The sequence below is a fragment of the Falco naumanni genome, chromosome 3 (assembly GCF_017639655.2).
Source record: "Falco naumanni isolate bFalNau1 chromosome 3, bFalNau1.pat, whole genome shotgun sequence".
Classification (NCBI taxonomy): domain Eukaryota; kingdom Metazoa; phylum Chordata; class Aves; order Falconiformes; family Falconidae; genus Falco; species Falco naumanni.
Genome location: NC_054056.1, coordinates 44,885,903 through 44,907,011, shown reverse-complemented (window position 1 = coordinate 44,907,011; position 21,109 = coordinate 44,885,903). Strand labels below are relative to the sequence as shown.

Genomic DNA, 21,109 nt, shown 5'->3' with positions numbered 1-21,109 from the left:
GTGCTATACCAAAACCAAGTAACATGCTTGTAACTGAATGCTTTCTATTATGTATGCTCTCATCTAGTATGTTCACAGTATGTACAGTGTATATGTAGCAGCATACATATTTCTGTATAATGATTTATGAGAAACCTGCATCTTTAGAGAACTGCTATTATTTTACTGTGATGTGTTGCAATTCATTCAAATACTAAAATATGATACTAATTGTGTTATTCACTTGCAACAACTATTCATTATACAGCTAACCCCTCTGTGGACACGTACAAACTGAAACAAACTCATCTGTAAATTCCCAGATAATTTAAAGCAAATTAGACAAAGTATTTATGTTGTATGAAAATGTTGAAAATGACCTCATTTTTTCAGTGTTTCCCTAACTTTCTGTTTGGCTCATTATAACTATGGAATGGTTTGTCCCAGAACTTTAAATTTATTTAATCTGTTGGTTTTGGCAAAGACTGATGTCTTGACTAGTTGCAGAGGCCTTGTTGGCAGAATTAATTAGCACTAATAACATTAATAACATGGTTTCTGCATACCTCAAGGGTTTCGCAGTACTGATGAATTCCACATGGTCCTAAAAAAAAGGAATTAAGTGCTGGAGCAAATAGAAAGAGGGTATTACAGTCTCATTCTTGCTTATCATTGACATACATTCTTGAAAGCCAAAATCATAAACAGTTTTCAAGAGCGTAGCTCATTGGAAAATTTATGCTGACAAAATAGCTTTAGTGCATTTAAGGTGGCTATGGGGTATGGGCTATTTAGCTATGATGAATAGATGAACTGAGCATTTGTGGGACAGGAGCAGAGTCAAGTAAATGTCCTTAATCATGTCTCTTCTTGACTTATAGTATTTGAGATCATAAGTAAGTGTGCAATGAATGTTTGCTTTTAAGATTGCTACATTTTTCTAAATACTTTCCCTTGAACACTATTTAAATTTTTTGACAGTTTTAGTAGCTTTTCTATGCATTTATCCACATACAGGTGAAACAGAAGACAGAATAGCTGTTAGAATGATAATCAGTCTCACTATGTAACCCAGGGCATGCTCGTTTGGTTTTCTGTGCATCTGTTTATTTCTTTTCTAACTTGCTTTATGATTTGGTTGTGAGGATTTATTCACCCACATTCGGATGTCTCTTCAATATCCTAAACTCCAGGGTACTGTAGCGTGGCAGCACAATGCAGCTTTTTTAACATATTTCCTTCAGTATTTCTGTGACAGGGCTTTAAGCCAATGCAGTGCTATGAAGACCTTAAAAAGGGGAAAGTTTCATTAACGGTGCTCTGCAACTCGGGCAGGAAGTTTGAACTGTGACATGAGCAAATGATGCTGCACTAACAGTAGGGTGTCTGGTTTAGCAAAGGTTTATTAGAGGTCTACCCAAAGCACCAGGGCAGTTGTGTAGATTGGGAATGTCTAAGAACCACCTAAAAGGAAAAACTGAACCAATCTGATGGTATTGCTAATGACTGGCACTTGTGTTCAGTATGCAGGTGAAGTAACTTCTCTGTTAGGAAGCTCATAGAAGAGGATAACTGCTGCACAATGTATTGTGTAAGGAACTGATGAAATATTTATAAGGGACAGTCAGGGATGGAAATACTTGAATTCCAGCTTCAGGACCATTAGACCCTACTAGATGCAGTTTGATTGCCGGCATGCATAGCTGATCCAGCATCGAGCCTAGTTGCATGGCTGGGTGAGCTGACTGAGATGGGTTCCTGAAGGCAAGAGGACTGGAAACGGGCTCTGGAGCAGTCAGTGGATCAGCTGTATCCTGACACACTGTTATGTATAGTGGAAAGACCAAAGAGAGACCCTGGAAGATGCAGTGAATTATAGGGATTGACAGAACATGTCTAATATATATGTTGTTGCTGCACCATCCAGGTTTGGGTAGAGGTGAAAGAATGGTCTCCTGATTGTCACACTTTAATGTGTGTTTTGTTTTAAAGGAAGATGCTCAGATGCTAACTAACATGTGAGCTAGAAGGGCTAATATTTAAGTTCCAAAAAGAGAGTTCTTAAATTTCATAAGCTACAGAACTGCACTTGTGCAAAATCGGTTCTGAAGTAGAATACTTTTTCTGTCACATTAACAAATATATTGATTTTTCTGATGCTAGTTGAGGCATTTCATATAGAAGCTTCTAAAGAACAACACACACAGTATATCTCAACCTGTGCTCAAGAAGGTTTTGCAAGTAGGGGCTTTGCACCTTGTATTAAGCCAGGGCCAAATGTAAAACCTGAAATGCAAGTGTAGAATAATTTGCCTTGACAATCAAACTGTCTTTAAATTATGAGATGCGGTGGTGACCTGATGAACTATGGAAAAGATTTTCACAGAAGACATCCAGAATATGGTCTTGCAGCCTGTGGGTCACTAAGCTCCAGCTATGCGCAGTCAGAGGAAATTAACAGTCTTCTTTACGGAAAGAGCTGAAGCCTATTTATACTCTTTATTGTTGCTTTGTGGAGATGCGTGTTTATTATCTGGCAGTGATCCTAGCTCTTGCTCAACTCACTCTGCTAATAGTATTTTTCCTACCTGCCCGTGCGGTGAACTCAGTGCTGGAGTCAGACAGTAAAGCTGTTGTTTCTACCTCATGCATCGTCCTGAGTAGCAAAAAAGAGGGTTTCCAGCAGAGTGAACTGGTCAGGAAGTGTCATCAGCTGGGAAGGCGATACACAAAATACATGCACAGTACAAAGCCTGCAATTGTCTAACCATCTCTGCACAAGCATCACAGAAAGAGTATTGGAGAAAAGCAGTGAGGCAGAGGGTGACCTTCTTACACTGGCAGAGAGCTGAGCCCACAGTTCTTTTGTCATAATGTTGTCAGCAAGGCACTTCAGTGCCTTTCATCGTGATTGATTAATCAAGTTCTAAGAAAAATGATGTTAAGCCAGCAGAGGGAGGGGTTTAGTATTATTATTTTAATCTATGTCCTCTGTAGGTTTTCATTGATGAAAACAGCTTTCATATAGTGGTGAAAACATAAGCACATCATAAGAATATTTGTAAGTATCAAATGAAGAGCACATTTATTCTGGCAGCATCCTCAAAGCTTTTAATCCATTCTGGCTGCTGTTCTGCATATCAGCTGTTACCTGGAGGGAGACCGGCTCCTGTTCCAGAGCTCTGGGAGCGGTGTCCCTGGCTGGGGCTCTGGGGGGCCAGGTCCCGGGCAGCACTGGCAGGGGCAGCCAGGCAGGGCCGTGCCCTCCTGTTCTAAGGCAGTCTCTGCTGAGGGATGTGCCAAGCCTCTGGAAGGAGTGGAGCCCCTGGCAGTATCTCTGGCTTGCTTTCGTTTGGGACCTGCCCTCTTTTTACAAGCACCTTTGAATAGAGATGACTTTTTGGTGTGTTGAATGGACTTACGGCACAGTAGTTTATGCAAGTATACCAGGTTCATGCTGGTGTTCCCATTACTAATATGGAAGAGCTGGCAATGCTCTCTGCTATCCTCTCTCTACTTTTTGCCATTTTCATAAAGGTGTGTTTCGCAAAGGATAATTATCCTCCTAAGCCACAGATCTGTCACTAAGGTGGGATCTTCCACTGGTTGGGAAGAAACAGTATGAGACTGCTGGGAATAGAATAAAAAGGCAGAGCAAAACCAGAGATCTGAATACAGTCAGACCTTTGCCAGCTGGGGAATGATCTTGTTGAAAAGCTTTTATTTCAACAGGATGACAGATCCAGAGACGGCAAAAGATTTGCTATTTTTTTTCCAAGCAGTTATAGCTGTTTTCCTCTATTTTTTCCATTATTCCCCTCCTTGTCCCCCACTACTGGCCTATATAGTTAATCAGGAAATCAGCAAGTCAGGAGATGGGAAATATGGTATAGTTTCTGTAAATACCACAGATTAGAAGTTGAGGTTGAGGGTGCAGTGTCAGCAAGCTTTTGTGAAAACTTATAGCCTTAATGACTGATTTTGGTGATTTTTTTTTCATTTCCAGGATTATTTATAAGGACACAGGTCAGTAACATTTTATTTTGAAGAAAATAGGGGTTAATCTTTTAATTTTGCCTTAAGTAGGCTGGCCCATCCCCTGCCAGGCGTCTCTGTTTACCTGTGTATTTCCATTAATCTTGTCACCAACAGCTGTGAAGAAACCACTTTTCCTGCTTGAAGATTCTGAAGGTCTGTATGCTGCACTTTGGTCTTCAGCTATTACTACCCCAGTATTAAATGAGGGAGGTAAAAAAAAAGCCTTTAAAATCCAAGATTTCAGTCTTTTTTTTTTAATCCGCTAACCAAGTGTTGTTTGGTTTGGGTTTTTTTCCCCTTGCCTTTTTCCTCATCAAAATCTAACAACAAAACAATACTACAACAGTAAGTAAGGGAGAGTTTCTCTTCCTTCTCAGAGGATTTTCCCCTGTTTTGAGTGCCTAGGGAATTGTTTTGTCCTACCCATCTCCCCAGCAGCTTCAGTAGTGTCATGGGTACATAATCTTTACGCAGAGGTCTTTACCAAGAGATCTTTCTTCGGAAGACCACACACAGGTGAAAACCCTTTCTTACTTCCTGCCCACTGGCCAATATTGTAAAGTCAAAAAATCGTACCAATCATCATTGCAGAAAGTGCATTTCTTTTATAGGTTTCTTGTACCTTCAGCTGCTGTTCTGCCATTTTTATTCACATCTGTAGCAATGCAGGTATCTGATTACTGTGAAAGTGAAATGGGATGCTGTTTTCTTGCTCAGTATATGTTAAAATGCTATCTGGAACTAGTGAGTGTCTCTTTCTAAATGATTGCATCAAAAAACAGGGGAGAAACAAGTACAGTCTCATTCCTGAGTAGTCATTCTATCAGGGGTTATTGTGGTATTTTCACAGATTAGTAGGATAGTCTTGGTTTTACCCTTTCCACCCTTTTGTTACTGACTGTACTTGAATATTTTAGAAAATTTGACAGTTGTAAAGTTGTACTGTCAGATCAGGGCTCAATTCTAATGTTTATATTCCAGCTCAGAAACAGGAGCTTTTTAACTGAGTTTTGGGTCCAAAGGCTAGTCTAAACCTAGTATGTATGTACTTTCCCTTACTGTAGCTCTAGTTTGAGTAGATTTCTTTATAATTTCCAGAAGGGAGATGTTTATGAGGTGCGGTAAATGAACAGTAGATCATAGTTTTGTAAAATTGTATCTTCCTGGGTTTCAGTGATAGGCAACATGTAGTTTCAGATTTGGTTTTGCTCATGTCAAAGTAAGAGGAAATTTTGCCATTGATTTAAATTAGTAATATCAGGTCAGAAAAAGTGGTTTTGTTGCAAGAACTGTACAGACCAGGGCATTAATTTTCCCATGTGGAATATAGTGAAGTTTCAGACATGGAAACATAAATAGAAAACATGCCAGTGTGACTGAAGCAGTGACACTGTTATTGCTGAATTATTCACATTGGGCTGAACCCTACTGTTTTTCGTTTAATTCATATCCAAGGTTTTTAAGAAAAATTCAGTACTACCCTATTCCTACATCTTTTTGCTGCACTGCCAATCTACTGACTGCTCAGATTTATAAGACTTCTGAGCAGAACTTGTGTGTCTCTCTAGGTGGTGAGCAGAGGGTACAGCTGCTAGAATTCACATCAGGATGATACCCTTGTGAGATCTGGGGTGGTGCTCTTCCCCTCTTCGCAGATGGATATTGACTAGTACTAGTGCATGAATCATGTTGCTTACAACTGCATGCCCTTGGTAACTCTTCTGCATCAACTCTTATTCTTTAAGTTAAGTTGAATACTAAACATTTATTACTATACAGTGCTCTTCCAACAACACTAATCCATATGGATATGAAATCCAGGAGAGAAGGTGCTTTCAGAGATTACATTAATGACTGTGACATTTATTCTTCATCAGACCCTTGATACGGTTTGACAAACTGCTCCTGCTTTAATGATGACTCAGTACTGTGCTGTTTTTGTGGCTGCTTGTAGCAGTTGGTGTACCAACTGGCTAAGCACGTGCCCATAGGCTGTACAGCAGACACAGAGCACACAAGCCCTGGTCATTTGGGGCCAGGTTTCTAAAGGATTCCATCGATTTGAATGGGACCCAGACACCTAAGTACCTAGAAAAACAATCTAGTCCTTGTTTCTTAGTGTACCAGTCACATAAAGCAAACACTAATTTTCCCTGAACCTTGAAAGCACAAGACAAGCTCTGTGGATAAAGTAATGCTAGTGATGTGTTTGGAACAAAAATAATTTACAACTGGCAATTAAGCCACTGCTGGTAATGACCATCTAATTGAAGTGATCTCATTTGTTACACAAGCCACACAGGAGCTCATTGCAACAGACCATAAACTAATTGCTACCCTTATATAAAAATTAAGGGAATAATTAGGGCTTTGTTTTATATTGAATGCTTCTACTTTTGTGTACCCAGTTTGAGAGGACCTGCCATGAGAAGGTCAGAAGATTAAGGGAGAAAGCAAAGGCTTGGATGGAGCAATCTGTCCTCTAAACTATAGACATGCTGGTGTAGGAGGATCTTGCTGAAGCCTTAGATAATATGAGCTGGAATCTGTGGCTGCATGGTTGGAATCTTTTTTTCCCCCTGTTGCATTGAGCACTCTCTGTTGCATTTAAAATATATGATGACTTCAACAGGATGGTTAAGGATCCCTGCATGAAAGAAGGGAGTGTAAGTAGATGAGCCTTCTAGATTGCATATATGATTACTTTTTATGGTTCTTGCCCTGGAACTGAAATTCCACCTCAAGGAAGAGAAGAGTCAGGGTCTGAAATCACAGTGGTGTGCATTCAAACCAGACCAGAAATAGGGACAGGGGTTCATATCCCTCTGTTTCATGACAAGTTGCTTGATGCAAGGATGCCTTGAGGAAGATAGCAGTTGCCCCATTCATCTCAGAAAATCTCATGTTTAAACACATTCTAGGAAGTAGTTTTGTCAAAAGTGAGATCTGTGCTTCATGTTTGGGTAAAACCTTGTAGTTCTTTCTTCTCCAGGGTTTCTTTTTCTGGATAAATGACATATGCAGAAGCCCAGCTGGTTGTTTTGCTGAGTATGCAGGAGGAAGAAGACAACAAACATCTTAGAGGTACTGGTCGTTCTCCAGAAAAAAGATGATGATGATGCAGGCTGGATTTCTCATTCAGGCTTTCCTCCACCCCTTCAGAGTTGGGAAGGGTCCATTTCAGCGGCACCACTGTCATTTTTCTTACTACAGCTCAGTGCTGAGAAACAACTGACAGCTTTTCACATTTAGCCCCTGGAATTTCTGGTAATGGTCACTAAGGTGGTGAAAGTTGAATTCAAGTCTGGGACAGACCGATTAAAATGGGAAGACTGTTTCAAATATGTCTTTCTGATTTTTATCAGAGTTTCTTTGGTACTGAGGAACTGAACTTCTTCCCCAATAATAATAATAATAATAAAACCAAAAACAAAACAAAAACAAAAAACAAACAACAACAACAACAACCAAACCAAAAAAAAGCCCAACTCTAAAAATTTCCCTTGGAAGTATTTTTCATGGGCACTGTAGTGATTAAATTATACAACCATATCCTTTGGTCTGGAATCAGAGAGCTTCTCAGTGCCCCTTAGTGTTCTGGATCCAAGAATAGATCTACTGGGTGTTGCTTTGTGCTACAGCACAGTTACCCTTGTTATTAATCTGTAATTACACAACCAACACTTGGCAAAGACAGCACTTAGTTCTAGTGATTATGCAGTAATTACACTCAGCTAATTGCAAATAAAAAAACGTAATAGTTCTTTGCAATGCTAATGAAAAAGTTAATGGTACAATTCTGTAATTTCCATGCAATGAGAGTGTATGCTGAGGGTCAGTTAGTGCTGCTGCTCACTTGGGTTTGGGCTCATAAAATGAAATGATATGACTATATTAAGTCTCATCTGGCTTTTAGGATTCATTGTGCTGGAATCTGGTTTCATTTCCCTTAAAATAATTGCTAGGAATTACATAGTTTGATGGCCTTAGTCAGGATTTATGCTGATGTAACTTAGATCAGTTTCAAGCTCCAAGGTTTGAAATTACAGTGGGAAAGTATGTAGTAGTATTTGTGGGTTGATTACTTACTACACGGCTTGTTGTCAGCCTCTCCTTGTAGGCTGACAGTGACAGATTGCACAGTCAGACAGCAGCTCAAGACTGAGTAAGTCAAAAAGCCTGGGCTTCCAGTGCTGGATTTCTCAAAAAAAAGGCTGGGCAGTAACGGCAAGGTTACTGTGTGCAATTTCAACATACATTCCATTCAGGGAGGAGACATCTAAATACGCTAAATGAAATACAAACCCCATTGAATACATGAAGTTTCCCTGACTGCAACATGGTCTAATTTTACATATGATGGAACATTTTGAGGACACTTTTTGTTTGCTTTACAACTGGTGAGACCTTTGGCAGGAATTATGTTCTCCTTGTGTATATTTCTAAGCAATAGATATGGCAGAATGTCAGCATCCCAACGGGATGCTGTCGGAATACAACAGAAAAGCAGTGTCTGGAAAGGACTGGGAGGAGAAAAAGAGGCTGAATGCAACTGAATTATAATAAGATGGTGATTAATATTCCCCTGGCTTCCTAAATGGGTATATAACTTGATCTTAACTGAAGGCATGTGTCTGTTTTTTAAGTCAGTAGTTTTTTAAGACAGCTGAGTGAAAATGGCCATTCATATCTCTGACCAGCCTTGCAGACATGCATGCCTGTGAGTGCTAGGGAATCTTCTGTCACTTCCCCATTGAGAAAAAAAAAACCCACATAAAAATAATCCAACCAAAGCCCACCTGTATTATCAGTTCATAGGCTCATTGTTCACTTTTTACTCTGGAATAAACCCATAAGGTATAAATAGATGTGGTTGTTAGCATAAAAAAAGATAACTCTAACTCTCTTCAGAAGGATTAAGCTGTAAAACACAACAGGTATTTGTATGTCTCACGGTACAGTGGACATGCATTTCTTCTCCAATACCTTTTTTTACATTGATTTTATTGGGAAAAATAATTTTTAGCTAAAAATAAGGCATTTGATATCATGCAGTAAAGCGAGTAAGGAAAGGTTTCACAGTGCTACAGCAATTTCTGATTTAGAGCCCATAATACTGTGAGACATCTGGATACTTTTTTTCTCTAAATAGGTTGACCCTTCTGCAGTTCTCTTGAGTGAAATCCTGGCTTCATTAAAATCAAAAGAAAAATCCTTACTGACTTCTGTGGACCAGGATTTTGTCTTGGCACACTTACCATAAGAACCTTTCCTCTTTCAGACCGTGGCTCTGCGGAGCACTTAAACATATGGTTACCTCTCAGAATGTCTGTTTGTTAGCAGAAAAATGCTCTTGAAAATATGTTCATCATCAAGATAGGTAATACTAGCACCACTCAGAGACGTCAGCTGAGAGAAAATACATTTTGAAAGAAATATTCCAGTTTTATTTATTTCATCCTGTGAACATTTAACCTGCTTGTAAGAATCCAACGGGTGCACTTTTCCTTTAGATTTGCCTAGTAACTTTTCAACCCTGGTTCCACAGAAGCTGGAGTGCTTTGATGAGTATTGCTGTGGAGATAATTAAGTCCAGCATTCATGAACTGTGTATTAAAAGCAGAAAAAAGAAGGAAGGCTAAAGAAATAGAAAGTGGAGTAGCCAGTTTAAAAGCATGTGGCTCGTAAAAAGGTGGTGCTGTTGCTGTTGTTCTTCCAAGGAAGAATTTAATTAGTTGCCTGCTTGTTACTTGCTTTTTTTGTGCTGTTCAGATTTAGAAGACATAAAAGATGAAAATGCATCTATTTGCTTATACTTTAAACATCCTGGCAAAAAAAAAGGCACATTTAGGTCAAAGGGTATTGTTCTGCTGAAGAAAGCAAATTGCACATTGCTGAGGGCATCTCATTAGCATCAGTATTTGCTTCTCTGAATGAGTGGCAGTGTGTGGGTGTCACAGCTGAAGAACAAATGAGAACATACTGCACCTCAAATGAATAGTCCCAAATATCACTTTCCCTGGCTGCAGCTTTTTACCTTTGATGAACGGCCAATGACTAGTGTTTTCTGACAAGTTGCAGGCTGTTGCTTTTGCAACCCTGGCAAAGGAGAAGTGTTCAGGAGAATTCAACATGATGCAAAACCAAGGGCAGTCACAGGCCTTGCTACTGGGGCCACAGAGATCACTAGACACTGCTCAGCTCTGTAAGTGATTGAGAAAACTGATGTGTGTTAATCATACAGCTAGGTACCTTAGATCAGCAATCAGTGGTGCATACCTGGCTCGGGAATAGTTAGAGCTGACCCCAAGGAACTGCTGTGGAGAAAGCCACTCAGTTCCATCAAAGGTCTACTACTTTTAATTAAAAAAATATGTATACATGAGTATAGTCAAAGTAGCAAGTAAAATTTTCATTGTGCATCTCTTGGAAGAAACATGAATATTTTATTTAAATCAACAAAACCTGCAGCTCCGATTTGCAAACGCAGTTCCACATATCCCTTCAGCACACAGAGGCCTTTGCATTGAGAAGGCTGTGGCAGAAGGAATGACTGCTGTAATTTGCATTCATCTCATTAGTTTGTTTATAGAATGCCCTAAAGAGAGAATTTTTGTGTGAGTCAGTATGAGCAGATGGAAATAAGAGACCTAATAATAAAATGTGTGCTTAAGAAAGACATAAAACTTCACATGAAGGCAGAGCAAATTGAACATGGATCCCAGTTACTTTTTTTAAGACAGGAAGAGTTGTACCAGTGTGAACAAGAGAATAATTTGGCCTGGTGGATATTGCTAATTTGGTTTTATGTACAAATACAGTGATGCTGGGAGCATACGGTATTGATAATTAGGGCTTCAAGGTACTGGATATACTACACATCTCCTTAGAGCTATGGAGTACATACATGTTGCAACTAAAAATTAAAACAATACAAGCAGTGAGAAAATTTGTGCACTCTTCCCCCCCCCCCCCCCCCCCCCAATTCCCTGTAATAATGTGCCATTTAAATTCTAAGACGACACTCCCCTGATATTTCCATTAACTGAACGTGGTGTCCAAGGAGGAGGTGAAAGGGAGGAGAATGGGTGTTCACTTTTCCTGTCTACAGCGAAGTGTTTTCTCATACCTATGACTAAGGAGGAAATTTTGCAGCTGATGCTGTTTTTCCTTTCTGTCTACTGTGTTTCTTAATGCAGCGATAGGAGAAGACAGTGCCTAGCTTTGGTCGCTTGGCCAGGGGAAGAGAGGCGGGAGGGAAGCTGTGCATGTTGGCCTAGTGCCTGGTGCAGGTGTGAGGGACAGACCTGTGACCCTGCAAAACTTGCCCAGGGAGACTCAACCTAGTTTTGAGTCTGCTCTGACTTCTAACTTCCTTTCAGAGCAGCGACTGTGTAAGAACTTTGTTGTATCTTGGTCTCTGGCTCACCCTTTTCCTGCAGTCCTGAGTTAGTGCAGCCTGTGGCAACCTGCTGTTGGTTATCTCAGTGCCTCCTTGGCGGCTGCATGTCTAGACCCTTCCTGGGATCTCCCTGAGTCTTTCCTACTGCCTGTACTCCCTGAACCTGCATGTGGAGCCCTGACAGGATGAGTATGGACTCCTCAGACACTCAGCTGATTTTGAGAGGCTCTTTACACCGGTTGAAGGCATCTCTGGCGTTCCCTGATGCCAAAAGGAATGGGCCTCACAGTCCCAAGCCAGTGTAGGGCTAAGACTATCTTAGCTGATCCTAATGGTTCCATAGTAACAGCAGTAAACTCTACATGAGATACAGGCTGTGTGAACAAATGCTTGAAGGATGTCTCTGTATAAGAAGACAAACAGAAGAAAGCAAGCTCTTGAAATGTGCTAACCTTAAACATTGCCACTTACAGGCCTCAGATTGTACTTAGATCTTGAGGTTTTGAATCTAAACTGGGGCACGTTGCCCAGCATGGTGAAGTGTCTGCCCTTTGGTATAAGCCGATCAGCTGTTTTACAGCCTGATATAAGAAGGGGTAACCTAGTTCATTCTCAGTGATGGCATCACCTTTAAGAGTAAGAAAAATCCTTAATGGTTCATAAGCAACCAAACAAGATTTGCTTACATGTCGCTCACAGCGTAGCTCATGTCTTAATAGACGAATTGTCTCCTGGATACTTCACAACCCATTCAAGATTATTTATATCCTGTCCCACATGAGATTACAACATTTCCCTGATGGCAATTATAGCAATGGCCTAGCTGGAATAACAGTATAAAACAGTCTCTGATCTTCCAATTCACAGGCAGCAGCCAGAGATGAAGAGCAGAGCCAGCTAGCTGGTCCAGGGGATCCATCTCCACTTGGTCCACAGAACCTGTTTTGAGAGGTTCTGTTTTGCACAGTGGTCTTCTGAACTGTGCACACAAGCGTGAGGGAGGCAAACCTGTTTCCTTTAGGACATTGAGCACAGGGAAACAGGCAGACTCAAAAGAAATTGTACATTCTGGGGAATTTAAGTAAGATAAATATTGCATAAACCTGCTGGCTACCTCAGTTACTTATGAACTCACAAAGAGTTTAATCCTGAAGCAAGAAGAACTCAAACCTCAAAACTTTCCATACCTGAGCCCCGTGACTTAAGGCCATTGAATAATTGGCCTATAGATATTTTTATTTGACTGCAGAACATACATGCAAAAGTCTGCAAGTCTTATCAGGGAGGACTTGTAGGTATGGTATATGTGGCTGGGTATTAAGCACACTTCTAAATACTGCTGGTGTCATGCAAGCTTATTTATATCACTTGTAGTTTAATGTCAGCTACAAATTTTGTCTGAAGAAGTAAGAATGGTGATCAGATTCTGACAGTACTTTATGTAACAGCCAAACTTTAAAAGTACCCTTTAGGCCATTAAAACTTTGTTTTGAACTCTCTACTTCCTGAGACATTTCAGAACTGGGAGTTTTACATTGTCTGCTCCAGCTATGGTTAGTCTCGAGGAAAAAATATGTTCTGAGGGTCTGTAACTTAGTCAGAAATGGTGAAGCAGGCAAAGTAAAATTATTTGAAAATCTACCAAGAACCATTTCAGGCATAAAACTGAATCTCAGATTCAAGAATCTTGTTTAACCAAAAGACCAGATCTTCCATATGTTTTAAATAATTCTGAAAAGTGCTTTTTAGAAATGAACTTCAGAGTATTCTGCTTACTCTCTGGAATTCTTTATACAAAATTTGTTTCAAAAATATTGCAGTTTAAAGCGAGAACCATATGGAAAGAGTTTCACAGATTTTTTTTCTGTATCATAGCTGGGATTGATTAGCATGACTCAGGGGGTTTTTTTTACAAAAAAAAAAACACCCCAAAACAACCCCAAAACAGGCAAAACCCCAGCTCCTTTACAGTAGTAGTTGCTTCCAAATGAATGGATCTGATTTCCTTCCTAATATTTGCAAGGCAAGAAATGACTGTTCAGTTTGTTTTAAGAATCTTCCCTCCTGTTGAAGTTTATTAGGTTTTGTCATTCCAGAACCAATGTTTCTGGTTCCTTGAATTGCAACTCTTTATTGAACTTTTTAGTAGGGGTAATAGATTTTTATTCTGCTTTCGACATTGTGCTTTTATCAGCTCTCAGTTTGGAGCTGTGACTTCTGTTCTGTGATGTTTTCCCTTGTTTTAGCCTTCAAGGAGGCACAAGGAGCAGGAGCATGACCATCTAAACCCTCAGCTTATGTCTCACAGCAATGTAACACGTTACTTCATTCTTTCATAATGTACATACTGCTGCCATGAGAGCTTGACCTCAGGTTGACTTGCAAGTTTACAGTGTTTATATCTAAAGAAAGCTGAATCAAAGTAGGATCAAAACATAAAAGTAGACAAGCTGCCATACTCTAGAAGGACTTCTAAATACACTGACTCACCAGGCACCCCATTAAGAACAACAACTGAGTAAAGTAGATCTTTCATGTTCTTAATTCCACCTTAGAACACCTTTTCAGAAGTGGTTTTCCTTAAATTCTGTCTTCACAGCCAAGTTCTGTACTGTACTGACTTGAAAAAAGATCCAACCTTCAAACTCGGCCAGAAGAGGTGTAAAGTTGTCCCTTTTTTTTCCTTAAATATATTCCTTTGGAATATAATAAACCAAAATTTTACACCAGCAAGCAATACCACTTGTAAAGTAGACTGAATTTAGACCTTGTAATTAAGCTGTTCATAAAAGTAAATAAAGTTTTAAAATAAACAATGCAAAAAACCCAAAGCCAAATCACTCTACCACTCATATATCAGGAGTTCCTAAACCGTTCTTTACTGTGTTGCCCCCCTTCTGCTAGTCTGAGAAATGATTTTGTTGTGGTGTGGGAATTCCTGGCCTGTGTCAGAAATTCCCTGTGCCAGACTGTGATTCTCTCCAGCATCCATCTTTGCTCCACTGTAATGGTGCAGAACCCTAATGGAGATGCCCAGCATTGACTTTCTCACATGCACCAGCCAGGAGATTATTGAGTGGCTCAGGTTTGGGTTTTTTTTCAGTGCATTGTTTTTTGTGAAGCATAGATGTGAGAGGTGAGGCTAAACTGACTGGCAAAGAAGGATCTCCTAATGCAGCAGCTGAGAGATGGAAAAGGAAGGTGGTTACACCTCCTGAACTGCTGAACAAAGTGTGCCTGTGCTTTGTGCCCAGCCAGGCTCGTATCCCTTGAGATTCCTTGCAAGCTGGGGTCTTTGGCCTAGGCTGAGGTCATCTTAAGAAGTATTTGCAAAATCAAATTCTAACTAAACAATCTGTTGGAAGCTACAGGATTGCTAGTCTGTATCTGATGAGGTCAGTGCAAACTCAGAAGCCCGGTAATGGCAGACTTAGTTTAGAAAGCGTACCTATTGATTGTTGCCACATCCCCGAGCTGTTCTTTAAGGAACATTTTGTGACAGCAGGTATCAGACCTTCACTGCAGTCAAAGGTTCAATTAGGAATGGGGGAGACTGAGCTTAATGTATCTCTCAGCCTATCTATTTCTATTAGCTGAGCAGTTCTTAAGTCTCATTATTACATTGTGCATCTAGACAGATTTCCTGGATGTTGATGAGATTTCATACTTCAATTTAGATGGTGCAGGAGATGTCTGGGGTGTAACTATTGAACTCGTGAGAAAACAGTTTTTAAAATTGAAAGCATTTAAGTCAAACAGAGTTAGTGACATGAAAAATGAAAGTCAGTATGCTGCCAAAACCATATCAGTGACGGAGGATTTCAACTGCTGTTTAAAATTTATAGGCCTGGTGCTTACACTGTAAGTGTATATTACAGATATACTCTGTATAGAGTAATATATACTTAGAAGCAGGATGTAAATACTTCAGTAATGTAGAATGAAAATGTGCCAGTTGAAACTGCTTCGCTTGTAATCCCTGGGTTGATGTATGCTTCTGTAATAAAAAGTGCATACAGAGAGGTTCAGCGTAGAGCTTGCCTTCTGGTCCAAGCTTGGCAGCTGACAACAGATTAGATTTTTCAGAAAGCTGGAGGAAAAGTTGGGTTTAGGCACAGCAAAACCTTTCTTCCCCTCCTCCATTAATCTGCATTACAATATCTCTTGTCAACTAGTGAGGGAAGGAGGAGGTGGTATGAAAACAGCTATTTTAGATCATTTTTTTCTCTTTAGGTTTTTGAGTCCTGCAGCATTGCCTGGCTCGTGAAAATTGGTACCGAAAGGTTGAACAACTCTGTGTTAATTTCTTGACTGACCTCTTAACTCGGGCATTGCCAATATAGAAATTTATTAGAGGTCTTTCAAGTAATTGAGATCCATTACGATTAGACCACAGTGCACAGAAATCCTTCGTTCTTTCTTGAACTAATAAGGTATGTGTTCCTATGAAACATTTATATGGCACCATAAATATATGCTCCATGTACCAAACAAGGGTGGCTCAGGTGCCAGCAGTGGGCTCCCAGGGAGACGGGAGCCTGCAGGGACCCAGAAGAGGCAATGGGAGCTGCCCTTCTGCCCACAGCCAGCGTGGGCAACATGGTGCTGGGACTCTGGGCAGCCCTTTCAGCAGCATAGCTTTCATTTAGCCACAAAAAAAGTGGTAGGTATGGGATGTAACCCTGCCTTTGACTATGTTACCTAGCCACCGTGGTTGCCCCTGTGTAACTGCCCCTTAGCCTAGGGTAGTAGAAGACAGGTGTTGCAAGCTGCCTCCTGTATGTGAGTTTCCTGCCTTGGAGATTTTAAGAACATTTAAGAATATTTAGCAGTTAGACAACACTTTCTACCTTCCAAACTTTGTATGAACATTAAGTAATAAACATGTTACCATAAGCATGACAAATGGAGATAGAAACAGCATAGTCCGGGTGAAGCTGATAAGTGTCTCAGCTAGAATAGGAACTTCTGTGAGCAGGGAGATGATCCGAGCTCAAACTGTACTGGCTGAGAAAGGTGCAAAATGCGATCCACAAGAAACAACAGACTGCTGCTCTGCAGTTGGATGGTTTCTGATTAAGTGTCAAACCTTGCTCTCAGATTGTGTCACTGGTAGTTGGGGAGGACAGGATGGGAATTTAGCTCTTGGTCCTTGCTCATTAAGTGCTTCAGGACAGTGGTGTTATCAGATCACTCTTGCTCCTTGTTATGTCAGTGTGAGACTTCTACCACTATGGAGTGTACCTCAGTAAGAAATCTGTGATTCTTTACCAGTTTTAGGTTAGAGTAAGCTGTTGGAGACAAGAACTGTATTTGCAGTCAGTATAACTAGCCCAGTGCCCACAGATCTGAGCTGTGATCTGGAAGCAGGGTCACTGTGGCACCATAGAGCTTCAAAGGAGCTGCAAAACTCACTGCAGAAGCTCTGCAAATAGTCAAATGGGCAGCCCAGTCTGTGGCTGAACCTCTGTCAGTACCTACACTAGTGGGCTTAAAGCTGGCTTTGACATGTTTGCATTGCATTGCATTCCTGTCTCAGGAAAATGATTCATAGCAGACCTGGAGAACTCGATGAAGGTGGTTGTAAATGTGCAGTGTTTCCATTGAGTTCAAGTGAACTGGGTGAATAATTGGAAGAATATTCCACTTTAAACCTTTCGGGGTTTAAAAAGTAGACAGACCACATTAGTTTCAGGAAATCTTTTGAGCTAGTAAGAGCTGAAAATTGAGAAAATACTCAGGAAAAGGAGCGTATATGCCTACCCTGTTCTTGTCCTTCCCTTGGTGGCCACTTGTGGCCATAAGTGTCAGAGTTAGGATACCGGGTTAAATGGACTCTTGGTCTGAACTCCTACTTTATCTTGCTTTGGTGTCAAGGAATCACCCTAGCAGTGAAATTATCTGTCAGAGGACTTGGCTAGTCATAAGGTGGTAGCAACTGAACTATTTGGGGCTTTTCAGCCATATTCAGTTGCTGGAGGTAAGGAATGAGAATTCTGTCTCCGCAGACCTAACAACCTTTCTATATTCCTCAAGGACTCCCTCTTTCCAAAGGAGCATTAGAGATGTGGTTTTCAAATAATTTATAATGCCTTTGTCTATTCCTGATTTCTGCACATGTCTGGCACCATTGCTTATGCACCTCTCGAGCAATTAGTCTGTAAGCTGGACGGGTAAGATTCAGAAACATAATGGTTTTCCTTCAGAAGAGACGCTGATGCATCTGAGGGACCAGAACTGGGGTGAATGTTTAGGTTAGTGCCAGCTTTCAAGGGTTTGCCTAAAATAAAGATTGTCTCCCTGAGGTTTCAGGGGGATGGGCATCCAGTAGCTGGGTGTTCTGGCAATGCTTTTGTGGCTGTTAACATGGTGTACAGCCAGATTAGGGGGTTGGTTTGTTTTTTTTTCCCACAGATAACACTCACGTTTCTCCAGATCATTAAAGAACATACATCCAAGAGCAAAGCTGTGAAGAATCCCCTCTGACACAGCTCTGGTTTATGTTTCTGTTTCCAGCTGGCTCTTGAGAACATTACTTAGGCTTTTATCAAAGTAGTGTGTTATTTTTTCTGGTTTGTCCTTCAGTTGCTTAATTCAGCTAAGGAACTTACTGGTAAAAGACCATTAGGACTGGATTTATCAGATCTTAGGGTTTATCACCCAGATCCTGGAGTTCAGGAATTTTACCTTGTGAAGGAAGATATTTTTTGTTCAAAGCCGTATTTTGCCATAAGCAAAGTAGATTTATATTTGTCTCCCATCTTTTATTAGCAAGTCATTAATAATCAGGAAATAGGTACTTCAGGACTTCCTTCCTTCAACCTCTATTGATGGAGCTGGTCTGCACTATTTGGTTTTGTATGAAATTTCTAAATAGTCATAGAAACAGAAAGTAACTGCGTTGGGATTACTTTGTAGTCTGGAGTTGAGACATTCCCTTGAGAAAGAACCAATGTGGGCTGAAGCTGTCCACAGCAGAGGGGAGAGATCCCCAAGCCAGCTGATATGTTAGAAAAGAGATAAGAAGGACAATTACCCAATTAATATCACCAGAAAAATCTTTCTCAAGATTGAAAGTAGTTGGCAGTGTCAACCCAAATGCATGATTTTGAAACATCTTCTCCGCTCCCCAGCCCCATCAAATTGTCTAGGTTTGAGTGATTTTGGTTATTTTTACATAGTTCTAGTGTGGAAATTAATGTAAATGCTGAGTGAGTGGGAAATTCTTGTTACCACCCATTAGCATTTGATTTGTACATTTCTAAATAAGTACTGTACTCTTACAAACGATTCAGACTAATTAGCAGACAGGGAGTTTTAAAAGCAGATGTTATTTACAAAAGGCGACAGACAGGAACTTATGGAGAATAGTTTGGAACAGAAGAATAGAAGCAGAGACACCAGCAAACAATCTGGTGGGTTTTTTTCTTCTCCTTCTACTAAATTTAGAAGGCAAAGCTGCATTTTTTCCACTGCTGTCAAAAGTGAAGTGCCTTATAAAATGGAAGAGATTTAAAGTAACTCACAAATAAATAGCTGCTGTAGCTAGAGGGAAGGAATAGCTTAGAAAAGGAAGAAAAAGAAATCCTGCAGTCTAAAAAAGCCTTGGCTGAGTCTGAATATGAACTTTAATGTCACTGAGACTTTTTTTCCTGAAAATGTACATCCGACCCTGTGGAAGCCAGAAAACAGAAATTCATTCCAAATCCACAATGTAGTGAAGGTGTGCCTTTAACATTTTAATTGAGTCCTGATCATCATCAGTAGCAAAACAAGTTCAGGAAATCAGATTTCTGCCATGAACAGACATGCTGAGTGATATGCTTCAATCTTTCTGATTAAAAATTAAAACATCTTTGAAAGATCTTTGTAGGGAACATGTAGACTGGATTTTGGAATTACCATTTCCTTATCTGCCACAAGCATTGAACCAATTATTCTTTTTTTTTTAAGGTAATTTCAGTTATGAAATTTTAAACAATGACTTTTATTCCCCAGATCTTCTCAAGGTCTCAAAATTAGGAAGATGCAAGGCTAGCGGAATCATGGATGCATCTGCCATAACAAAGGTGGGGGCAGAAGCAAAAAGTTGTGAGGCTTTCTGAGCAAGAGGGTGTGCAGATGCCTGACAAGGATGGGCTTGACTAGCTAGGTAGGAGAAAAAACATAGCCTTGCAGTGGACCAAAACAGATTATACCAAAGAGGATGGTTTTCCTTATGCTATGAAAAAGCTTTGCTCAGGTTTTACAGAGGCATGAAAATCCCCTTGACCCACAGAAGTTACATTTCTTTCTGTCTGTCTTTCCACAGAATTCAAAGTTTAAACTTAAGCTGAAAGTAAGCTTGCACTTTCCCCTGTTGATTGAAATGGGAGCATGAGTGGAGCTTCACTTTGTGATTCAGACAAGCTTGGACTAATTGAAGCTACAGACGTGTACATTTATAGCAAAGGTCGGAAGCTGGATTGTTAGTACCCATAATTAAAGAACCTGAGTTAAATTTGGTAAGGAAATCTAATCTCCTACCTTGCTGCAGCAGCTAAGCTTTGTAAGCTTTTATACTGTTACTGAAAATTATGGCTTGAAGTTTTGATTCATGTCTCAAGCTTAGTTTGCAATTAGCAAACCTTAGATAATGGACTGCAAATCTTTCTAATAAACCCACAGAGCTTGTTTTTTTGTTGAAAGCATTGGGTTGATAGAAGGCCGTTTCCCTCAATGCTAGTGCTTTTACAAGCTGCATATGCTGTAAAAATGTTGTTAATGTGACAAGATTGTTTACTTGCTCATTAACGGACTGCACACTAATGACTGAGAGAACCAGTGGTGTTATAGTTGAGTCAACAACAGGCCCAGAATATGAAAGCAGTAGGTTGACAGTACATTGGGCTAAAGAGACAGCCCACCACACAGATCATCAGACGTGGCTGAATATGAAAGGATTTTTTTCATGGATTTCTGTAGTAAGTGGGTAGTTAGGATAAAAAGAGGTGAGCATGAAAAAGCACTGCTGGTGCTGGCTTGTAGGTCTGTACCAGTGATGTTTTGTAATTTTGTGGCTCCTTTAAAGGGAAGTTGAATTACAAACAAACTGACTGAGAAAATGCCTGAGTGGAAGACCTGAGACTTTTTGTAGGACCCCATCTCTTTCCCTTTGTAAGAGGAAGAGAAGTTTCTTCAGGCATTGGTACCTACCACGGTGGGGATTACAGCTTCTGCTAACTCCTTGAAAGAACCACATCCCTGCCTGTCGGTGGCAGGAAAGTCTGCCCCTTAGACTGCAGAAGCATCATCGTGAAATTGGGTTTGATACAGGGTTATACCCTTGAAATTTCATCTCCTATCTTCAGCTATATCACTGCCTAGTAAGGTACTACCTCTCCTTGCAAACCTTCCTTCTGTGAAATCCAGGTCATAGTCATTATCCTGGTAATACTGAAGGGAGAAGTGCTTCAGTGAGCAAATTATCAGAAAGACAAAATATGTTTTGGCAAGTCTCCTTTGAAATCCGTGGATTCCTTAAATTGGCCCTGGCAAAAGTATTTGAAAAAAATACTATCCAAGAAAAAAAATATTTTACTTCTAATTTGTCATTCTCTAATAATTCCTGTTGACTTCAATAACAACATAATAGTGAAAGTGATTAACATTTCAGTCTCTACCAAACAAAAACGTAAATTCCTGACTGGC

The 21,109-nt window shown here is 40.2% G+C and overlaps 1 long non-coding RNA gene across 1 annotated transcript; it reads left to right on the top strand.

The window, feature by feature from the left end:
* The first annotated feature begins 6,529 nt into the window (after window positions 1–6,529).
* On the top strand, window positions 6,530–19,917 carry LOC121084539. Its single transcript, XR_005826767.1, has 3 exons — window positions 6,530–6,683; window positions 7,010–7,101; window positions 19,731–19,917. It is a non-coding gene; the product is annotated as an uncharacterized LOC121084539 (long non-coding RNA).
* Window positions 19,918–21,109: the final 1,192 nt, after the last annotated feature.